Below are 23,922 nucleotides of genomic sequence, written 5' to 3'. Positions count from 1 at the left end.
TGTAGCTTCATACCCAAGAAGATTCAAGGCTGTAATCCCTGCAAAGGTTCAACAAAGTACTGAGTAAAGGGTCTGAATACCAATGTAAATGTGATATTTCATTTTATTTTATTTTTTGCAACCAAAAACAACAAACGTTTTTGCTTCGTCATTATGCGTATTGTGTGTAGATTGATGATGGGAACAAAACGATTTAATCAATTTTAGAATAAGGCTGTAACATAACAAAATGTCGAAAAAGTCAAGGGGTCTGAATACTCTTCGAATGCACTGTAGATCACTGGCTAGGCCTACTACAGTGTTATTTTGTATTGTGTTTCTACAGCAGTAGCAATTTGTTATGTAAAATATCTGATTCATTGAATTGCAATAAATTCTTATTGAGGCCACTCTTCACTAAGAGTTATGGTTTATTGCGCATGCTGCGACTACTGCAGTCCTTCTCACCCCCGCCCCTTTATATTATAGTAGGCTATAGCAGAGACCCCTGAATCGGCAGAATTTTCGAGGCTATTGCGATTCTGTAAAGGAAGGGTGGGAGACATCTGGGCGCTCGGGGGTCACATTAGCGCAGCATTTGGAACGGTGTGTGGAACATGGTCGTTTACATTTCATTTCCTTAAATTTCAATTTCTCTCTTCCATTTGGATTCATTTTTCTATTGTAAAACGGCTATAGCCTTACGCGCGTGCGTCCAGTTTCAATAATCTTATTGCGCAAACCCGATGACACATTAGGGTTTATTCCATCTATATACGCTGATCAGCCAGGAGTTATGAATTTCTATTTTGCAGTATTTGCCTTCATGGCACCGTGCATTTTTGTTATAGTAACGGTAGGGGTATCATGTATAATTCATCGAAGGAGGCAGAGTCGGCTTTGAAAACGCTCACTTCTATGATGGACGCTCTGGGTCGTATTAGTGTAAGTAATTATATACTTTCTGTGGTCTGTGTTAACATGTTTTGTTGTTTTCCCGTTGTAGTCTATTCTAGTCTAAGACATTTTATATGCTACATTTGATGCATACAGGCAGTAACAGATTGCCACCATTTTTGTTCAGGTGTCTGATTTGCCCGCATTTTCCACCTGTCAGACCACACTTATTACATCATAATTTGGTCTATACCCTCACAACATTCAAGCACAGTAACTCATGCCATTCCAACATTTAACACGGCTCAATGTAACACATTGATATATATTTTTTTATATGGGCTATTTCTATTTATATGGGCTATTGGCTATTTCTAGAAAATATATATGCTCTCTTCCTCCTCAACCTACCCCTCATCACCCTATTCTTCTACTTTGAATGTGGTAATTAATTCGCTATGTTAGCCTAAATAGTATTAAACCTAGACATTAAGGAAACAGATATGTATGTTTTAAATAACACTGTAGCCAATACAAAATTGGAATCAGATTGCTTGCTGTCTTGTGATGTTTGAGAACAGAATGTAGTACACCCATGTCGTATTGTGAATGCTTACGACTTCCCATTAGGCTACCATTTAAAATGTCCATTAGATTCTCCTGCATTTTTTTTTATATCAAGCTGCGTCCAAATATGTTGAAGCCTTCCAAATGTATTGAACCACTTAGGTAGGGCTATCATAGGCTTAACGAATTTTGGTGCACATTTCTGAGACAAAACTATAAGGTGCTTTATAATGGCTTGTGTAAAAACATGTAAACCCTATTGCTTTCCAACTGCAACATTATACAAACTGGAAACAAAAAGAGAAACCATGCAAATAAAATGCCACACACTTTGTGGAGCTCCTGGGATAAGCAGGGACCAGGGATGCTCATTACCATGGAGATGGGATTCAGGCCAGGCCCATGGAGGCCTTTTGCTGCAGAGGGGGAGATAAGGCCAAAAAAAGAATGGCTATGGGTACGAATTCTCTGGAACCCTGCACATGTGCGAGATTCTCTACTTTACACTAAAGGAAAGATTCACCTATTTTTAATGTTATATTTTTTTGGTGCATCTCTCTGAGCGATGTTCTATCAGTTCCCCGAGTCATTTCATGCTTTCATGTGTATCTGAGCTCTTGACGCTGTTCACATTTGGCAAAACGCATCATACCGACATGCAAAACATTTTGGGACTGTATCAACAGTTGATTAATGAAACAAATACCAAAATATAGTTTGAGTGGAATTGTCCTTTAAGCCTTGTGCACACCAACTGCTGTAAACTGTATGTGTTCTGGCGGAAGTCCATTCATTTCAATGGGAGGCAATCTGCACTGCTGCGACTCGTCTGCTGGACTAGGTTGCGGTGCGTGCAGTGTGTCGCATGTGTTGGATTCTTTTCAACTTGTGTGTTGCTTTGCCGTGCCGTATCAGAAACAAAAGTAGATGAACCACAGAAGGTGCTGTGTCGCGAGATTTTTCTCTGAAATTTCTGAGAACATGACTTTAAATAGAACCACGATGAAACCTCCAGGAAACATTATGCTGAAGTACTGAAATTCCCCTCTCAGAAACATACAGTATGGTTTTCTGAACATTATGTGCCAGCTGGGTATCCTGTACCCATCACAGAACATTGTGGGAAGGTTGTAAGCAAAATAACCATAGGACAACCACACACTCACCTAGGTCTAAGACATTTTCTAGCTGGGTTATATCCTTTTCTTTATGTCATAAAAATTGCCCAGGCTTTTTATTTCTGCTGTACAGAGGCTACATGATCATGTCAATACATTTGGTTGAGGGTTCAGAAGAGGGTGAGTAAAGAGAAAAATGTGAAGGGAGGGGAGAGTGAGCAGCAGTTATATATAAAAACAGAGTTGCTGCGGATCTTACTTTTCCAGACCTTCGCTCCCATCAACCAAGGCGCCAAAGCCTCTGTACATGTGCCGGACCCCTCACTCCACGCACAGTCTCAATCCACTCCACTTGTAGAGAACAGGATACCGAATGGTGCTCGCTTAATAAAGTTAGATCAAAGCTGAATCAATGGCCGTGTTCGAGAGCATATCAAAACGACTGCAGGAGACTGCCGACTGACTCATGACTCATTATTATTTGTAGATCAGTCAGTCACAATTTACCCATGATACATTGCGGTTTTGATCCTTTCGAACACGGACAATGTCTGCACGATCACATTTTGTTTGTTACGTTACAGCCTTATTCTAAAATGTATTAAGTGTTTTTGTCATGCCGTGTGTGTAGGTGGCAGGGAATTCAGGCGCAGGAGAATCAAACTTGGTATAAATGGAGTAGTTTAATAACATAAAACAAAACCTCCAAAACCAAAGTACATAATATAATAAACATGGGTACAAGAACCCGTCGCGCACCAATCGAATATCACGAGCATAACAACAAACAATCTCTGACAAGGACATGAGGGGAAACAGACATTTTTGTAAAAGTATTACAAATAAAACACTGATATCACATTTACATAAGTATTCAGACCCTTTACTCAGTACTTCGTTGAAGCACCTTTGGCAGCGATTACAGCATCAAGTCTTCTTGGGTATGATGCTACAAGCTTGGCACACCTGTATTTGGGAAGTTCCTCCAATTCTTCTCTGCAGATCCTCTCAAGCTCTGTCAGGGTGGATGGGGAGCGTTGCTGCACAGCTATTTTCAGGTCTCTCCAGAGATGTTCAATTGGGCTCTGGCTGGGCCACTCAAGGACATTCAAAGACTTGTCCCGAAGCCACTCCTGTGTTGTCTTGGCTGTGTGCTTAGGGTTGTTGCCCTGTTGGAAGGTGAACCTTCACCCCAGTCTGAGGTCCTAAGTGCTCTGGAGCAGGTTTTCATCAAGGATATTGCTGGTCTTCGCTCTGTTAATCTTTGCCTTGATCCTGACTAGTCTCCCAGTCCCTACCGCTGACAAACATCCCCAAAACATGATGCTGCCACCACCATGCTTCACCGTAGGGATGGTGCCAGGTTTCTTCCAGACGTGACGCTTGGCATTCAGGCCAAAGTGTCCCAATCTTTGTTTCATCACACCAGAGAATCTTGTTTCTCATGGTCTGAGAGTCTTCAGGTGCCTTTTGGCAAACTTCAAGAGGGCTGTCATGTGCCTTTTACTGAGGAGTGGCTTCCATCTGGACACTCTACCATAAAGGCCTGATTGGTGGGGTGCTGCAGAGGTGGTTGTCCTTTTGGAAGGTTCTCCCATCTCCACAGAGAAACTCTAGAGCTCTGTCAGATGGACCATCTGGTTCTTGGTCACCTCCCTGACCAAGGCCCTTCTTCGATTACTCAGTTTGGCCTGGCGCCCAGCTCTAGGAACAGCCTTGGTGGTTTGAATCTTCTTCCATTTAAGAATGATGGAGGCCACTGTGTTCTTGGGGACCTTCAATGCTGCATAATTGTTTTGGTTCCCTTCCCCAGATCTGTGCCTCGACACAATTCTGTCTCAGAGCTCCACGGATAATTCCTTCGACCTCATGGCTTGGTTTTTGCTCTGACATGCACTGTCGACTGTGGGACTTTATATAGACAGGTGTGTGCCTTTCCAAATCATGTCCAATCAAGTGAATTTACCACAGGTGGACTCCAATCAATTTGTAGAAACATCTCAAGGATGATCAATGGAAACAGGATGCACCTGAGATCAATTTCGAGTCTCATAGCAAGGGGTCTGAACAAGGTATTTCTGTTCATTATTTTTAATACATTCGCTAGATTTTCAAAAAAACTGTTTTTGCTTTGTCATTATGGTGTATTGTGTGTAGATTGCTGAGGGTTATAATTTAAAAGTAGCCTTCCCTGTAGCTCAGTTGGTAGAGCATGGTGTTTGCAACGCCAGGGTTGTGGGTTCGATTCCCACGGGGGGCCAGCACAGAAAAAAAAAAAATGTATGAAATGAAATGTATGCATTCACTACTGTAAGTCGCTCTGGATAAGAGCGTCTGCTAAATGACAAAAAAAATATATATATATTTTAGAATAAAGCTGTAACAGCTGTAACGTAACAAAATGTGGAAAAAGTCAAGGGGTCTGAATACTTTCTGAAGACACTGTATTCTATATAACAGAACCGGATAAAATAGCATATTATAACGTTACTGTAAGAGAAAAACACCACCTAATTTCTTTCTAATTACATTTTTAGGATGATGTTCGCATTTAGGATGATCGCATTTTTCTCTCATGTGGCCAAAACACAGCAGCGTGCAAGGTGCAACTAGGCATAATATGTTCTTTGATTGAAACTAAACACAGCCTGGATCCAGGGACCCACAGCCTGGATCCACAGCAATGTCTTAAAAATAATGTCTGCGTAAAATAACACATGCGCTGCACCGAATGTGATTAGGATCTTTAGCTCTGGGTTAAGAGGTTTCCAAGTGGGCGGAATGGGGCCTTACCTTTGGATCTGTAGCCTCAGCCAAGAAACACCAGGGTACCAGAAGATTGCACAGCGTGGTAGGCTACACTAGTAACCTAGTTATCAAAAAAGAAAACAATGACTGAATTCACTGTTTTGATGCACTAGGCTATATCAATAGGAATTAAAAGGGAGTCTTTGGGAGTGTTCGAAGGGGCAACTTTCATAGTGTGTTGCATTATAGGGCAAAACATTTCCAATTTGCGACTGCATGAACTTTTACAAAAACCATGTGATCAAAGGTCATGAAGTATTGAATGCAGTTGACTGAAAAGTTTGCAGTTGCTCATCACCAACTTCATCCTGCAGCCCTCACCTGCATTGTGGGAGGCTCTATTGTCAACCAATCATTAAGGTGTTTTTGTTTTACCAGATGTGACTGAAACAGGAACCAACATTGCCGCAATTCATGTATACATTAGATATGTACAATTGAATGTGGTATTTGAGGCTCTCTCTCACCAAATGATAGCACAATGTACTGTACACACATATACACTGCTAAAAAAAATAAAGGGAACACTTAAACAACACATCCTAGATCTGAATGAAAGAAATAATCTTATTAAATACTTTTTTCTTTACATAGTTGAATGTGCTGACAACAAAATCACACAAAAATAATCAATGGAAATCCAATTTATCAACCCATGGAGGTCTGGAGTTGGAGTCACACTCAAAATTAAACTGGAAAACCACACTACAGGCTGATCCAACTTTGATGTAATGTCCTTAAAACAAGTCAAAATTAGGCTCAGCAGTGTGTGGCCTCTACGTGCCTGTATGACCTCCCTACAACGCCTGGGCATGCTCCTGATGAGGTGGCGGATGGTCTCCTGAGGGACCTCCTCCCAGACCTGGACTAAAGCATCCGCCAACTCCTGGACAGTCTGTGGTGCAACGTGGCGTTGGTGGATGGAGCGAGACATGATGTCCCAGATGTGCTCAATTGGATTTAGGTCTGGGGAACGGGCGGGCCAGTCCATAGCATCAATGCCTTCCTCTTGCAGGAACTGCTGACATACTCCAGCCACATGAGGTCTAGCATTGTCTTGCATTAGGAGGAACCCAGGGCCAACCGCACCAGTATATGGTCTCACAAGGGGTCTGAGGATCTCATCTCGGTACCTAATGGCAGTCAGGCTACCTCTGGCGAGCACATGGAGGGCTGTGCGGCCCCCCAAAGAAATGCCACCCCACACCATGACTGACCCACCGCCAAACCGGTCATGCTGGAGGATGTTGCAGGCAGCAGAACGTTCTCCACGGCATCTCCAGACTCTGTCACGTCTGTTACGTGCTCAGTGTGAACCTTCTTTCATCTGTGAAGAGCACAGGGCGCCAGTGGCGAATTTGACAATCTTGGTGTTCTCTGGCAAATGCCAAACCTCCTGCACGGTGTTGGGCTGTAAGCAACTGAGAAGTGGTCTGTGGTTACCACCTGCAGAACCACTCCTTTATTGGGGGTGTCTTGCTAATTGCCTATAATTTCCACCTGTTGTCTATTCCATTTGCACAACAGCATGTGAAATTTATTGTCAATCAGTGTTGCTTTCTAAGTGGACAGTTTGATTTCACAGAAGTGTGATTGACTTGGAGTTACATTGTGTTGTTTAAGTGTTCCCTTTATTTTTTTGAGCAGTGTATTTAGAGTTTGTGAGTGTGTGATATGGGGGTTGGAGATATGTTTATTTTGACATTACAACGAAAAACGTTTATAAACAATGGCAACACTACCATGTTGCAGTGAGCCCTGCTGTTGGAATACCACATCAGTGTCCAACTTTCGGCTGCCGCAGATTAACCTCCCCCGACTTCACTCCTCGACTTTTGTCTACAGTTGTCACGACTTCCACTGAAGGTGGCTCCTGTCCCTGTTCGGGCGGTGCTCGGCGGTTATCGTCACCGGCCTACTAGCTGCCACCGATCCATTTTTCCTTTTCATTTGTGTCTGTCTGTTTTGTTTACACCTGTGTCCTATTAGTTAATTTCGGTGGGTTTATTTACCTCCGCTGCCTGCTATTCTTTGTGCGGGATTATTTTGCTGTGTAACGGCTGTCTATGGAAGAAGTGGACCAAAATGCGGCGGAGTTAGGGTTCGTCATATTTAATTAAACGAACACTATGCATTTCACAAAAACAACAAAAACTGACAGCCAACACAGTCCTGTCAGGTGCAACCACAATGACAAGAACAATTACCCACGAAACACAAAGGAAACGTAGGCAACTTATGTGTGACTCCCAATCAACCACAACCCTCTACAGCTGTGCCTGATTGGAAGTCACACGGCCAAAATCAATGAAACAATAAAACACTCACTCCCTTATGCCACGTCCTGACCCAACTACACCCTCTACTGGTCAGGACGTGACAGTACCCCCCCCCTCAAGGTGCAGACCCCGGGATGCACCTAAAAAAGGAAAACACAAGAAAATCCCCAACAAAAAAGAACACCTAAACAATAAGGGAGGGAAGGGAGGGTGGCTGCCGTCACCGACGGCACTGTGCTACACCCTCCCTCCCCAACCCACCTATCCTGGAGGTGGCTCAGGTGCAGGCCGTTCCGGGCCATTGGGCCACTCTGGCAGCTCGGGGCAGTCGGGCCAGTCTGGCAGCTCGGGGCAGTCTGGCAGCTCGGGGCAGTCTGGACAGTCTGGGCAGTCTGGCAGCTCGGGACAGTCTGGCAGCTCGGGGCAGTCTGGCAGCTCGGGGTAGTCTGGGCAGTCCGGCAGTTCAGGGCAGTCTGGCCACTCCGGCAGTTCAGGGCAGTCTGGCCACTCCGGCAGTTCAGACGACTGTTGACTGGCGGGCAGCTCTGATGACTGTTGACTGGCGGGCAGCTCTGACGACTGTTGACTGGCGGGCAGCTCTGACGACTGTTGACTGGCGGGCAGCTCTGACGACTGTTGACTGGCGGGCAGCTCTGGTGACTGTTGACTGGCGGGCAGCTCTGGTGGTTCCGGCTCAGGATTCACCAGGCTGGGGAGACATAACGGAGACCTGGCTCTGGGCGCAGGCCCTGGACTCACCAGTCTGGGAAGACCCGCTGGATGCCTGGTTTGAGGAGGTGGCACAGGAGAGACCAGGGTGGAGAGACCCACTGGAGGACTGGTCCGTGGAGGAGACACGGGCTTGACCAGGATAGGGAGACCCACTGGAGTACTGGTCCGTGGAGGAGGTACGGGCTTTACCAGGATAGGGAGACCCACTGGAGGACTGGTCCGTGGAGGAGACACGGGCTTGACCAGGATAGGGAGACCCACTGGAGTACTGGTCCGTGGAGGAGGCACGGGCTTGACCAGGATGGGAAGACATGCAGGAGGCTTGGTTCTGGGCGTCGGCACAGGACGTGCAGGGCTGGGAAGACATGCAGGAGGCCTGTTTATGGGCGCAGGCACAGTCTTTACCAGACAACCAGCACGCACCTCAGGACGAGGATGGAGAGCTGCCTCAGGTGACATCATTCCCACGACACGCTCATTAGGGCGAATGCCGTACTTTATGCACCACACTAGCAGCTCTCTCATCTCTCTCTCTCCTAATTTCCCCATTAACCCCGTCACAGTCTCTGTCTCATATCCCTTGCTCACCTCCAATGTCATCCCGACTGGCTCTGGTTCCGACCTCAGGTCCACCGACTGTCCCGTGTGCCCCCCCCAAAAAAATTATTGGGGCTGCCTCTCGCGCTCGTTGTGCTCTCTCTCCTCGTAATAGTGCCTCTCCGCTCTCGCCGCTTCAATCTCCCACTGCGGGAGGCGATAATCCCCAGCCTGAGTCCATGGTCCCTCTCCGTCCAGGATTTGTTCCCAAGTCCATTCGTCCATAACGCTGTACTCCTGCTGCTCCTTCCTCTTCCGCCGCTTGGTCCTGGTTTGGTGGGTAATTCTGTAACGGCTGTCTATGGAAGAAGTGGACCAAAATGCGGCGGAGTTAGGGTTCGTCATATTTAATTAAACGAACACTATCCATTTCACAAAAACAACAAAAACTGACAGCCAACACAGTCCTGTCAGGTGCAACCACAATGACAAGAACAATTACCCACGAAACACAAAGGAAACGTAGGCAACTTATGTGTGACTCCCAATCAACCACAACCCTCTACAGCTGTGCCTGATTGGAAGTCACACGGCCAAAATCAATGAAACAATAAAACAAACACTCCCTTATGCCACGTCCTGACCCAACTACACCCTCTACTGGTCAGGACGTGACATGCTGTTGTTGCTCTGCTAGGGGTGCGTGTTTGCGCCACAGGGTTTTTTTTCCCTCACGGTCGTGTTGTACCGTTTTGTAGTGTATTTAGGAGCAGAGGTTTCTCCTCCGTGTGTTATATTTATTTCCCTGTGTGTGGCGACTTCGTTGGGTGTGTTTCCCCACCTGTTGTTGTCGTGTTTGGGACATTCAATAAACGATTGTGCTACTGGAATTCCTTGCTCTCCTGCTCCTGACTCCTGCACGTACCTCTTCTTAGGAGGCACCTGACAACAGTCGGTTGCTTTCACCTTACTACTGAATGTGCCATTAAAATAATTTGCATCTCACAAATCCTGAGCAGGGAGTTGAAGACCAATCAAATTAGATTCCATCACTCTAGCAAAGAGTGCGCCATCATCCCTTCATTCTACGTTCATAACAGTTTTGTTCTTTACTACACTTTTATGACTTGTATAATGTGTAAAAAAAATATCCCAATGGTTCATGCATTCAAAACAAGACTTGCAATGTCAGTTACCTGTGTGATATCATCGGTCTGACTAAACTGTTATCAATTTAAAATGTATATTCTGCGTGTGGTAAGCTCTTACTTACATACGTATGTACGTATATACAGATGTTGTATCTTAACTTGATCACTTGAATTTTCCTTCTGCATCAGGAAATTGAAATGAGCCTCCTGAGTCCCTGAAAATATGCAGCTCTCTTTCTCTCCATGCGGGAGCAGTCGAGCCATTGGGATCAGGACTTGCTGTCAAAATCATTTTCTTTCTCGCTCTCCTAAGTTCTATAATTGCAACAATCAAATGTACAACAATTTATATGAAATTCAGCCATACACATCAGCAACCGTTGTTTTATATAGTTTAATAACGCAAGATAGATATTGGTCTTCACTAGTGTACACTAAAGTCAACATTTTGTTAAATTGTTGCCTGGGGTGGTCTAGCGGTTACGGCCACTGCCTTCAGCATGCACATATAGGCCTACGTGTCAGTGTGGCACAAAACTCAATTCCCCCGATTGACTTGGTTTATTTACACATTTCAAACAGTCCAGGGATATTATACCCCCTGACCATACATACCAAACTCTGACCATACCAGACACTTTTGGATAACATAAATAGGGAACAAATAAAATAATAACAATAGGCTACATCAACATTAGTTTCCATTCATACAAAGTGTCGGGTAAATTGCCACAATAGATTTGCCGTGGTAAATGAGGAAATTTTTGATTTATATTGTAAGCAATGCTTGTCAAATATACTGAACAAAAATATAAACGCAACATGCAACAATTTCATTGATTTTACTGAGTTACAGTTCATATGAGGAAATCAGTCAATTGAAATAAATAAATGAGGCACTTATCTATGGATTTCACATGACTGGGAATACAGATATGCATCTTATGGTTACACATACCTTAAAAAAATGGGCCTCAGGATCTCATCCCGGTATTTTTGTGCATTCAAATTGCCATCGATAAAATGCAATTGTGTTCGTTGTCTGTAGCTTATGCCTGCCCATACCATAACCCCATGGGACACTCTGTTCACAACGTTGACATCAGCAAACCACTTGCCCACACGACGCCATACATGTGGTCTGCGGTTGTGATGCCAAATTCTCTAACATGACGTTGGAGGTGGCTTATGGTAGAAAAATGAACTTTCAATTCTCTGGTAACAGCTCTGGTAGACATTCCTGCAGTCAGCATGCCAATTGCACGCTCCCTCAAAACATGAGACATCTTAGGCATTGTGTTGTGTGACAAAACTGCACATTTTAGAGTGGCCTTTTATTGTCCCCAGCACAAGGCGCATCTGTGTAATGATCATGCTGTTTAATCAGCTTCTTGATATGCCACAGCTGTCAGGTGGATGGATTATCTTGGCAAATGAGAAATGCTCACTAACAGAGATGTGAACAAATTTGTTCACAAAATTTCATTGTAGATAAAATCACCCTTAATCTGTAAAAAAGGACTAAGTTGTTCCGAAACAATACCAACCAGAGGGCTAACATACAGTATCTTGAAAGACTTAGGTTGCAAGCAGGACTAACGTTAAGGTAACATAGTGTTAGGTTCTAATTCTCAGAGTAAAAAACTCAATGGACACTATGAAAGCTTAACCAAGTTTATTCTTCCCAGAGGGCCAATACAGCTGCAGTAGACAATGACATTTCACACAAGCACTGATATTTAACCCTTCCTTCTAGGCTGAGTCTCCTCCTACACATCTGAACAGCCAATGCATCTCTGTTGCTAGACAGAACCATAGTGATATCTGTTCTTCCTCACTTTATCTGACCTGACCTCTACCCCAAAGTGCTCACTCCTCCCCAACTCACAGCTGTCATGGAGCCTGGTACCAGACTGTGTCTCTTCTCCTCCCAGAGGATCCCTCCCATAGGATCCCTGATGGCTAACAATAGCATATCCTGAAATAATGTAAATGTGATACATTACCCTCTCTCCCTCAATGACATGAATAAGTATATTTCATATTCTCAGAATCCAACAATATAAATAATATTTTAGGGTGCGGTAATGAGGTGACCAATAATGGTTGCAACTGAGATCAGCTGTGCAGGTGAATTTAGCGTTATTCATGGTTTAATGAGACATCAGATGGCGATAATCTAGTGCCATCAATGGTTGCAAAAGGCCTGTTGTTATTTGATTATATTCCAATAGCCTACACCCATTAGCCTATGCATTGTAACATAATGAAAGGTGTGAAAACCGATAATAGGCTGTTAGTGTTTCCGTGGCTGAGTTGGTGAGCTGCTATTGGCCATCAGTTGATTGACAGATGTAGGTCTACTATAAAACGATAAACTTTCCTCCAATGTGGATGCTCGCCCACGTTTTATACTTAGGATACAGTTCCTTCAGAATGTATTCATTCCTCTGGACTTATTCCACATTCTCTTGTGTTACAGCCTGAATTCAAAATGGATTGAATGCAAAAATTAAATCTCACCAATCTACACACAATACCCCATAATGACCAAGTGAAAACAGGTTTTTTGAAAATGTTTCACATTTATTCTAAATAAAAATCAGAAATACCTTATTTACATACAGTACCAATCAAAAGTTTGGACACACTTACTCATTCCAGGGTTTTTAATTATTTTTTACTATTTTCTACATTGTAGAATAATAGTGACGACATCAAAACTACTTTAGGGCCTTATTGCAAACAGGATGCATGTTTTGGAATATGTTTATTCTGTACAGGCTTCCTTCTTTTCACTTTGTCATATAGGTTAGTATTGTGGGGTAACTACAATGTTGTTGATCCATCCTCAGTTTTCTCCTATCGCAGCCATTAAACCATTTTAAAGTCACCATTGGCCTCATGGTGAAATCCCTGAGCGGTTTCCTTCCTCTCCGGCAACTAAGTTAGGAAGGATGATTGGATCTTTGTGTGAGTTATTATGTGACTTGTTAAGCCAATTATCCTCCTGAAGTTATTTAGGCTTGCCATAACAAAGGGGTTAAATACGTATTGACTCAAGACATGTCAGCTTTTCAGTTTTAATGAATTTGTAAAAATGTGTACAAATGTAATTCCACTTTGACGTTATGGAGTATTGTGTGTAAGCCACTTGTATTTTTTCAACAACATTATAATTGATTGGTGGCGCAGTCTACTAAGACAGTTGGTAATCCTGCATGGGGCAAATATATATAAAAAAAGTAAAATCCTTTATTTACAATGTTCATCCGTGCCCACACAAAAGTGAAAGCATATCTTTGAGAGGGGTCACCCTGGTAGTAGTTGTAGGTTTTTATACAGTACCCAAGAAGACCAATCTGTGAGTTCATTTGACCATTGGAAAAAAAGCTGCATAAATACTGAAATGCGTGTTGGATTGAACTGAGCCCCTAATCTTAATTTTCAAGGTGATGATTGCACTTTTCTTTCCTTCTTTCCAACACAATTTCGCAATAAATGTGAGTTTAGTAATAATAATAATCGCATCACGGGGGATTCGAATTTACACAGCAAGTGGCAATAGATGTGACACTCACAAATAAACCACCCACAAATAATCCCCCTCCTGAACCAACATTTGCACTTGATCTCCCCCTTCTAGCTCTGACTTTGCTGATGGCTACTTTATTGAGGAAAAGTATACTTACTATGCCTGTGATACAGTATGTGGTTGTACCAACTAGCTATCTTAAGATGAATGTACTAACTGTAAGTTGCTCTGGATAAGAGCGTCTCCTAAATTACTAAAATGTCAAACGTAAATGTGAGGGGTCTCGGCGCCTTACCACTGTGAGTTAACTGTCCAGAACTGTATTTGCTTGCGATGCACATCATTTTATTATCCAAGTGGCTCTTTTCAGCTCGTTTCATCTTGTTCTTGATACCTTAGCTGTGTTCAAATACACATACTAACATACTGTATACCACATACTTAATGAGGATATAGTACATACTATATACTATTAGTTCATTTTAGTATACTGTAAATGAACGGTATCCTTTCAGTTGAGCATACTAACGCTACGCCTGTCTGCCAGAAGTTGATGCTGTTGCTATGCAACCTCTTGCTAACTTGTTAGCATAACAAATTACTAGCTAGACATTTTACAACTTCGGGTGTGTTTGTAAATTCAATCTGGAGTTCCAGAGTGCGCTCTGGGCGTTCGTAAATTTAGAGCGTTGTCAGATTGTCCGTTCGTAAATTCATAGCCTTTCCCTCTCGGAGCATTCAGAGCGCACACTGGACTCTCTGGCCGAGGAGTAGGGTTGATCCTATCGTTCTGACCATCACAACGGCAGTCAAGCACACAACAAGCTAACTGGCTAGCGACATCGAGACACAAATGAGAGACCACTTCACTCTGAACATTTTACTCGCCCTAGCAGAGCTGGTTAGGCTGTTTTCATGTTATCCAGAGCGTTGGTGACTGTGCTTCTGGCAACAATTTAATAATGATTTTTTGCCAATGTTTATTGACACCGGCCATATACAACGGGTGTTGAGCATTCGTAAATTCATCAGTTATTCTGCGCTCTGGCACAGTCAGGCAAGAGTACTCTGAAATAAGAGTAAATAGCCAGAGTGAATTTATGTCCATTGAGAACGCACCATGACTATACCACTTAGCTAAGAATGACGTGATTTATCAAGTCAATAAACATTGGGTAGTTAGTTAGATATCATATAGTTAATATACTGGCAATTAGTAGCCAACTAACATTAGGTAGCTAGCTAGCAATGCACCCCGTATTATCGGCATATTAAACAGTGTTTAAAAAATATATTATCTTCAACAGTGTTATCTTGTGATCAAGCCATCAATGTTTTGTAATTATTGGTGTCGTAAAAATGTTAGCTAACGGGTTAGCAATTAGCATGTTTGACATTTCAGTGGAAATACTACTACTATCAGCGGTAAGCGGTGTAGAAAAAAAAAATCCTGTATTATCGGCATACGGTTCCCAGTTAATGGCCACCTTAATATTTTGTTTAATTGCAAGATATATCTGTTTAATTTTGTTAAAAAAGAGAGACCAACCTTGTATCCGAAGTGTTTACTAGAAGTTGACTAGTTCCCCCTCCGATGTTGGGGGAAAATGAGCTAACATACCAGTAGTTAAAGCAATGAATTTGTATCCACTCTCGTCGGACTTCGGCTGCATATTTTCCGCCATTTATTCAAACGTTGTGAAGCCACGCCCATTTTCTGAAGAATTGCATTATTGGCCCTAAAAGCACGGAAATAGTGTCCACTGCTTGTTTACCTCGTATTTTGGCGAATGTAGCACGACATCTGAGAACTTTTGGCATAGTAACTATCTATACTATGACCAATTAGCATACTACATACTTAATTTACGTCACAAATAGTATGGTTAGTATGAGTATACAAACACAGCTCATGTCTTTTTGAGGTGTTTTGACTGATTTCATGTCAATGCTAATATGGCAAAAATGTTGCCCCATAGTTGCTAAAAAAAACTAACCGTCTATGCTTTAGTGAGAAAGTGTTAGGATCAGGTGCAACTACATGTACCCACCTCCAAAATGAATATTTATGAGCAATTCCCCCCATCCACAACTTCTCACCTGAATGCATTTTTTTTAACATTTGAAGCGGTTGGGCAATTGCGGTTGAGACTTACCCTTTAACCTTTGAGTTGTTTCTGTTTTAACACTGTAACCACACAGGATTAACGCGTCAAAAATGGATGTTCATCCGTGAGTCAAAGGGCAATGGGCCGGATTCGAACCCATGCTGAGTCTGGCATATGTGTGCTGGGGTCAGTGGCTATAATAATTTATTCTGCCTATTGCTTTCCTTCAACATACAGTACCAGTCAAAAGTTTGGACACAACTACTTATTCAAGGGTTTTTCCTTATTTTGACTATTTTCTACATTGTAGAATAATAGTGAAGACATCAAAACTATGAAATAACACATATGGAATCATGTAGCAACCAAAAAAGTGTTAAACTTGTAACGAGGGTCGTATAAAGGGGACCAAGGTGCGGCGTGTAGAGTGCTCAGACTTTGCTTTAATGAAAAACCTTGAACAAAAAACAACAAAACGACAGCCAACAGTTTCGTCATGTATACTCACAAAATGGAAAACAACTACCCACAAAAACCCAGGAAGAAAAACCCCTACTTAAGAGGCAACGAGGACCAGCTGCCTCCAATTGGAGATCAACCCCAAACAACCCCAACATAGAAATAGAAAAACTATAACTAAACATAGAAATAGAAAACATAGAAAAACACAAAACACCCCTGTCACGCCCTGACCTACTCTACTATAGAAAATGACATCTTACTAGGGTCAGGACATGACAAAACTAATCAAAATATATTTTAGATTCTTCAAAGTACCCACCCTTTGTCTTGATGACAGCTTTGCACACTCTTGGCATTCTCTCAACCAGCTTCACTTGAAATGCTTTTCCAACAGTCTTGAAGGAGTTCCGACATATTCTGAGCACTGGCTGTTGGCTGTTTCTTCTTCACTCTGTAGTCCAATGATTGGTTCAGACGCGCGGAGGAGACCTGGGAAGCCGCCCATGGTCACCCCCAGCAGGCCGCGCTGCGCCAAAAGACCAGTGAGGCCCTGGTGTTCGCACCGGGGAACAGGGTCTGGCTCTCGATCCGAAACCTGCCCTTCCGCCTGCCCTGACGGAAGCTGGGCCCGCGGTTTGTGGGGCCATTCAAAGTCCTGAGGAGAGTGAACGAGGTATGTTACAGGTTACAGCTTCCCCCCGATTACCATATTAACCCCTCGTTCCATGTGTCTCTCCTCAGGCCGGTGGTGGCTGGTCCGCTCCAGGAGTCTGAGGTACGGGAGGTTCCTCCGCCCCCTCTGGACATCGAGGGGGCCCCGGCGTACTACGTCCGTTCCATCCTGGACTCGAGGCGTCGGGCGAGGGGCCTTTAGTACCTCATGGAGTGGGAGGGGTATGGTCCGGAGGAGAGGTGCTGGGTTCCGGTGGCTGATGTATTGGACCCTGATGCTGCGTGAGTTCCACCATCGCTGGCCGGATCGCCCTGCGCCTCGCCCTCCGGGTCGTCCCCGAGGCTGGTGTCGACGCACCGCTGGAGCCGCGCGTTGAAGTCGGCTTCTCTCCTTGTTCGGACGGCGTTTGGCGGTCGACGTCACCGGCTTTCTAGCCATCGCCGCTCCATTTTTCATGTATCCATTTGTTTTGTCTTGTTCCCTGCACACCTGGTTTTCATTCCCCAATCAATCTACATGTATTTATTCCTCTGTTCCCCATCATGTCTTTGTGTAAGATTGTTTGTGTTACGTGTTTGTTGTTGATGCGCCAGACTGGTTTGTTTTTTCCGTGGTATTTCACAAAGATGTTTATTGTTAAACATAATTCTTGTGACTGTTTTGCGCGTTTTGCACTTTTGCCTCAATAAAGTGTGCGCCTGTTCACAAATCTCTGCTCTCCTGCACCTGACTTCGCTACCAGTACACACACACTTGACAATTGTGGAGGCCAGGTCATCTGATGCAGCACTCCATCACTCTCCTTCTTGGTCAAATAGCCCTTACACAACCTGGAGGTGTGTTGGGTCATTGTCCTGTTTAAAAACAAATGATAGCCCCACTAAGTGCAAACCAGATGGGATGGTGTATCACTGCAGAATGCTGTGGTAGCCATGCTGGTTAACTGTGCCTTGAATTCTAAAACAATCACAGACAGTGTCACCAAAAAAGCACCCCCACACCATCACACCTTCTCCTCCATGCTTCACGGTGGGAAGTACACATGCGGAGACTCTGCGTGAGCGGTTGAAACCAACAATCTCAAATTGGGACTCATTAGACCAAAGGACACATTTCCACCAGTCTAATGTCCACTGCTTGTGTTTCTTGGCCCAAGCATGTCTCTTCTTCTTATTGGTGTGCTTTAGTAGTGGTTTATTTGTAGCAATTCAACCATGAAGGCCTGATTCACGCAGTCTCCTCTAAACAGTTGATGTTGAGATGTGTCTGTTACTTGAACTCTGTGAAGCATTTATTTGGGCTGCAATTTCTGAGGTTGGTAACGCTAATGAACTTATCCTCTGCAGCAGAGGTAACTCTGGGTATTTCTTTCCTGTAGCGGTCCTCATGATAGCCAGTCTCATCATATCGGTTGATGGTTTTTGCAACTGCACTTGAAGAAACTTTCAAAGTTCTTGAAATTTTCCACACTGACTGACCTTCATGTCTTAAAGTAATGCTGGACTGTCGTTTCTGTTTGCATATTTGAGCTGTTCTTGCCATAATATGGACTTGGTCTTTTACCAAATAGGGCTATCTTCTGTATACCACCCCTACCTTGTCACAACACAACTAATTGGCTCAAGTGCATTAAGAAGGAAAGAAATTCCACAAATTAACTTTTAACAAGGCACACCTGTTAATTGAAATGCATTCCAGGTGACTACCTCATGAAGCAGGTTGAGAGAATGCCAAGAGTGTGCAAAGCTGTCATCAAGGCAATGGGTGGCTACTTTTTTGGTTACTACATGATTCCATATGTGTTATTTCATAGTTTTGATGTCTTCACTATTATTCTACAATATAGAAAATAGTCAATATAAAGAACAACCCTTGAATGAGTTGGTGTGCCCAAACTTTTGACTGGTCTTGGTACTGTAACAATTGATTTTCCGTAACTAAAAATACATATACCCCCTACAAATATGTAAATGTATTATAATACACATAAGAATTCACACGAGACGCGTTGTAGCCTGCACATAGCCTACATAAGGTAGCCTACAATGTTGGTACGATATTGCATCATATACAAACACTGCTTCCTGCTGCCACCTGGCGGCGATTCAAAATATTTTTTTAGATATTCAAATCCTCCTGCTGCAGGATTATTTTCATCCTTTGACCAAAGTGGTCAAATTAAGATCCGACATCTGTACGTACATACTTATTTACTAATTTCTATGCAGAACATAAGGCATTCCAAATGTAAGCTACTTGCCTAGTAGCCTACTTATAATAGTTTCCACCCCCAGGATCACCATCAGTCACAGACACCAGACCTCTGGAAGCCTCCCTGGGACCTCTGGAAGCCTCCCTGGGAGCTCTCATCATGACAATCCACAAGCACGCTGGCAGTGAAGATGCCAAGACCCTCATTAAGAAAGAGCTAACCAACCTCATCAAGGCTAAGCTGCCAAATATTGCTGGGGTGAGTCATTGCAACACCTTGGGACAGTTTCCCGGACACCGATTAAGCCTATAGTCCTGGACTAAAAAGCACTTTCAAAAATGAAGATCCATTGAGCATGCTTTTTTTTATGTCCAGGACTAGCCTTAATATGTGCCTGGGAAACCGCTCCCTTATGAGATAGAAAATGCTATTCTAATGCTATTTTTTATTGTTAAAGATGCAGTCCGGGATCTTAAGCACTTACAAATTTGTAACATATTTTACGAATTGGAATTCGCAGGACGTAACATATCATATGAAATGGATGACGTAGTACACAATTTTGCAACATTTTCAGGGACCCGTTTTTGCTCTTGAGCACCACTTTCAAAACTACTGATTGAAATTATACAAAAGCTCTGGAGCATCACTTTAAATGTGTCATGATTTTAAGAAAAAAATCCACTTGAAATGAAGTTTTATTGATCTTTGACTGATTCTATATTGCAGTCCTAGCCATTCGGTGTGAATGACAATTAAATACAGAAATCCTAATATATTGTGTCTTTCTTGTGATCCTATATTACATTGACATAAGCAGAAGGGTGGTCCTGAAGTGGGGCACCTGATGACAATGCTGGACCAGAACGCTGACGACTCCATGAACTTCAAGAAGTACATCACCTTGAATGGATCCCTTACATGTGCAACTCTGCCCTAGTGGGAAAATGCCAGCTTCCATCTGCTTTGTACAGTGTATTACATTACACTCGTGCACCCCCCTCCTGCAAATCAAAATGCGTCTGGATTTACCGGTAATATTCTCAACTCCAGAGCATAAAAAAAACTCCCATAGGCCTATTTCCTGTGGGATCAGGCGCATGCTTTCTCTCTAAAATGCTATGTTTTAATAGGCCCACCAAGAACCCATGTTATCTATATCTATTATAAAACAGTAGGCCTGTAGGCTAGGGCTGGTCCTGCATGTCCGATGCGCAAAATGCACATCCAAATTGGGAGTGAGAATGTAATTTTCACTTCTCCAGTGTAGGCTGACTAATCTACCAGCTCACGTTTGTTGCCTATGTTGTAGGCCTAGTGCTAGTTTGACTCATTGTGTACAGTACTTTGCTTTATTTGACAGCATTATTTTAAAGGATTTGAGGGGTAGTTTAAGAGTTGGGAAAAACAGGGCAATGAGTCATTAGATCAGCCATTGAAGATTTTATGCACAGGGAATAGGCTGCTATAAGCCCATAGCACTTTTGATAGTATACCTTGGATACTGTGGATTGCTGCATGTTGCATACATGATGTGTATAAACCCTGGATGACTGACAGGGGGCACTGTATTGAAGTCACCTCACAGCCATCTTGGCATCTCTGCAATGTAAAACATATTTTTAAAGATATAGAAATGCATTTATTAATGTCTACATTCGTTTTTTGACACATTTATTATATTACAGACACAATAATGCACACTTTTAAATTATATTATGTGAGCTAAACATATATATATATATATATATATATATATATATATATATATATATATATATATATATATATATATATATATATATATTTAAAAAAATCCTTGAAGTATATATTTTTGGAGAGTTGTTCCTGTTCCCAACAACAAAAATACTTAAATAGCCGTGGGAAGTAGGGGTGCTGAGGGTGCTGCAGCCACCCTTGATAGATTACAATAAAGAAAGTATTAATAAAAAATACATATATGTTTTTTTAAGAAAATAAAAAAATTGTGCACTAGGCCTTTATTACTCCTGTATGAGAGGAGCAGAGAAAAGAAGTCCTTATCAGCAGAGCCTGCCTCCGTTCTTTCACCATTCATTGTTCCCATAGGGGGATTTTACAACCACTTCAAACAAGGTCTGTGTTTCATGTAGGCTTTCCCTGGCGTGACATTTTGATAACCGTGTAAATCTCTCTCGGACAAGGTGACTTTTATCAATATATTCCGCTCTATTTACCCCCAGATTCTAAAATGCTAATTAGCCTCAAAGGCGACATATGAAAACCTACAAATCCATGCAAGCTCCTGCGCGTCATCTTTAGCTGACACCTTTGCTGTCAGCTAGCTAACTACTAGCTACTGTGTTAGAGCTAGGCCGTAACAAAACCCTTCCAACACTCCTGCTCTTCAGGACTTCCTGCAATGACTGAAACAGACCAAAGCCGGAGAATAGTATAAACAGCTTACCTAGTTGAGAGGTGATAAGACTCAGGCATACCCATTGGTTCTGGAATAGAGAAGGTTTGCAATTTGGCATCAATTACATGACAGTAATTCTACCTAAAAAACAAACGTGTGAATACCAATTACCTTTCATATTGGTAGTTACAGTCTTGTCCCATCGCTGCAACTCACGTACGGACTCGGGAGAGGCGAATGTCGAGAGCCATGCCTCCTCCAAAAACACAACCCCGCCAAGCTGCTTCTTGACACAACGCACGCATAACCCGGAAACCAGCTGCACTAATGTTTCAGAGGAAACACAGTACACCTGGCAACTGTGTCAGCGTGCATGCGCCCGGCCCACCACTGGAGTCGCTAGAGCACGATGGGACAAGGACATCCCGGATGGCCAAACCCTCCCCTAACCCAGACGATGCTGGCCCAATTGTGCGTCGCCTCATGGGTCTCCCGGTCGTGGCCTGGTATCAAACCAGGATCTGTAGTAAGGCAGCTAGCACTGTGATGCAGTGCCTTAGACCGCTGCGTCACTCAGGAGGCCACAATTCCAATTAATTTAAACCCCATTATAACAAGTAGGACTAAATAAGGTTACATAACCTTATTTAGTCCTACTTGTTATACAAATTGCAGTCTAGTAGCTATACTAATAATTTGCTGTCCAGAGTGTAACAGCAAACAGATCAATGTCTTCCCGAAGTAAAGTAAGTAGAAAGTTGACTCAAGAGATGCTAATTGGTCAAAACTCTCAAAAAGCCAGACCAATATAATACAGCTAGCTAGCTAGGGTAACTACAAGTCAAGTGGTAGGTTACTGGGAATAGGCTTCCCACCCCTCACCCACAGACACAAACAAACATGATCAAGAATGCCTAGCTTCATCATCAAAGTTAGCTAGCTAGTTAACTAGCAAGCTAGACTGTTGGTTTATAAAAGCCAAAGAAAGCAAACGTTGTTTTTAGGAATTTCTCATGCATTTAAATATCAAGACAAATAGATGGCTAATGTAGCCAGTCTACATTTGGCCACCCAAGTGGCGCAGTGGTCTAAGGCATTGCATCTCAGCTATTGGCGTCACTATAGACAACCTGGTTTGAATCCAGACTGTATCACAACCGGACATGATTGGGAGTCCCATAGAACGGCGCACAATTGAACCAGCGTCGTCTGAGTTTGGCCGGTGTAGGCCATCATTGTAAATAAGAATTTGTTCTTAACTGACTTGCCTAGTTAAATAAAGGTGAAATTAAAAATGCTAACTAGCTAACCATTAGTTAGCTAACCATTAGCTAGCTAGCTAGCCTACAACTCAACATCTTACAGGAACAAGCTCACTGGCCAAGCACACGCACGTTCGTGGATGCAAGGTCCGATCACTTCTGACACCAATGAAATGAAACAGACAGGGAGCAGGTCTCGAGCCCTCAACATTCTGGCCCGAATTCCAGCACGCCATCGACTGTGCCCCAAAAGCATGCTCGAGCGGCAGAGTCGATATCTACCCTTATAAACCTAGAGTTGTTACAGTATTGATAAAAGTAGACTTGTCCGAGAGTGATTTACAGTTATCAAAAATACAGTTATCAATCAAAGTGTTTCTAAAATCCCCCATGGGAAAAAGTAATGGTGGACAAACGATTGGAACCGTTTCCATGTTTGACCACTAGGTTTTATGGGTATTATGACTCATACTGTGATACTTTATACTTTATAGCATCAGAAATCCAGGGTTTATATACATAAATGGTTGCATATTAAGGGTGTGTTCGTAAATTCCCTCTGGAGTGTCAGAGTGCGCTCGGAGTGTGCTCTGGGCGTTCATAAATTCAGAGTGTTGTCAGATTGTCCATTTGTAAATTCAGAGCTGATCCGAGTGTTCTGACCTCGCCCATTTTACTCGCCCTAGCAGAGCTGGTTAGGATGTTTTCATGTTATCTAGAGCGTTGGTGATGATAACTGTGATGCTGGCAACAATTTAATTACGTTTTTTTGCCGACGTTTACTGATATCGGTCATATTCAACGGGTGTTGCACGTTCATAAATGCATCTGTTATTGCTCTGGCACACTCAGACGAGTGCTCAGAAATCGGAGTAAATAACCAGAGTGAATTTACGAACTCACCCTAATATTACTATTGGGATGTATAATTGCTATGGTAATTTGGAATATCCAGTCAATGAGCATTATGGGTAATGTAGTCATTATACAGAATCTACATTGCAAGTGCTTACAAGTGCTTACATCATTGACATTGTAACAGCATGGTATCCCAGGGAAAAAAACTGGAAAATAAACAAAAATACAAAATACAGGAGGACATGTTTCTTTTAAGCCTAAAATTAAGAAATGAATCGTAAAATCAACTGCAGTTTAGAGGCTTAAGGTATAGATGCCACATAAATAAATGCCTGTTTAATTTGAA

At 42.8% G+C, this 23,922-nt stretch overlaps 1 long non-coding RNA gene across 1 annotated transcript; it reads left to right on the top strand.

The window, feature by feature from the left end:
• The first annotated feature begins 483 nt into the window (after positions 1–483).
• LOC106588174 (uncharacterized) lies at positions 484–23,922 on the top strand. Its single transcript, XR_001324599.2, has 3 exons — positions 484–924; positions 19,141–19,316; positions 19,879–23,922. It is a non-coding gene; the product is annotated as an uncharacterized lncRNA (long non-coding RNA).

This window comes from Salmo salar, chromosome ssa27, assembly GCF_905237065.1.
Source record: "Salmo salar chromosome ssa27, Ssal_v3.1, whole genome shotgun sequence".
Taxonomy (NCBI): Eukaryota; Metazoa; Chordata; class Actinopteri; order Salmoniformes; family Salmonidae; genus Salmo; species Salmo salar.
The sequence above is the reverse complement of the archived record's forward strand: the minus strand, read 5'-3'. Positions and strand labels throughout refer to the sequence as shown.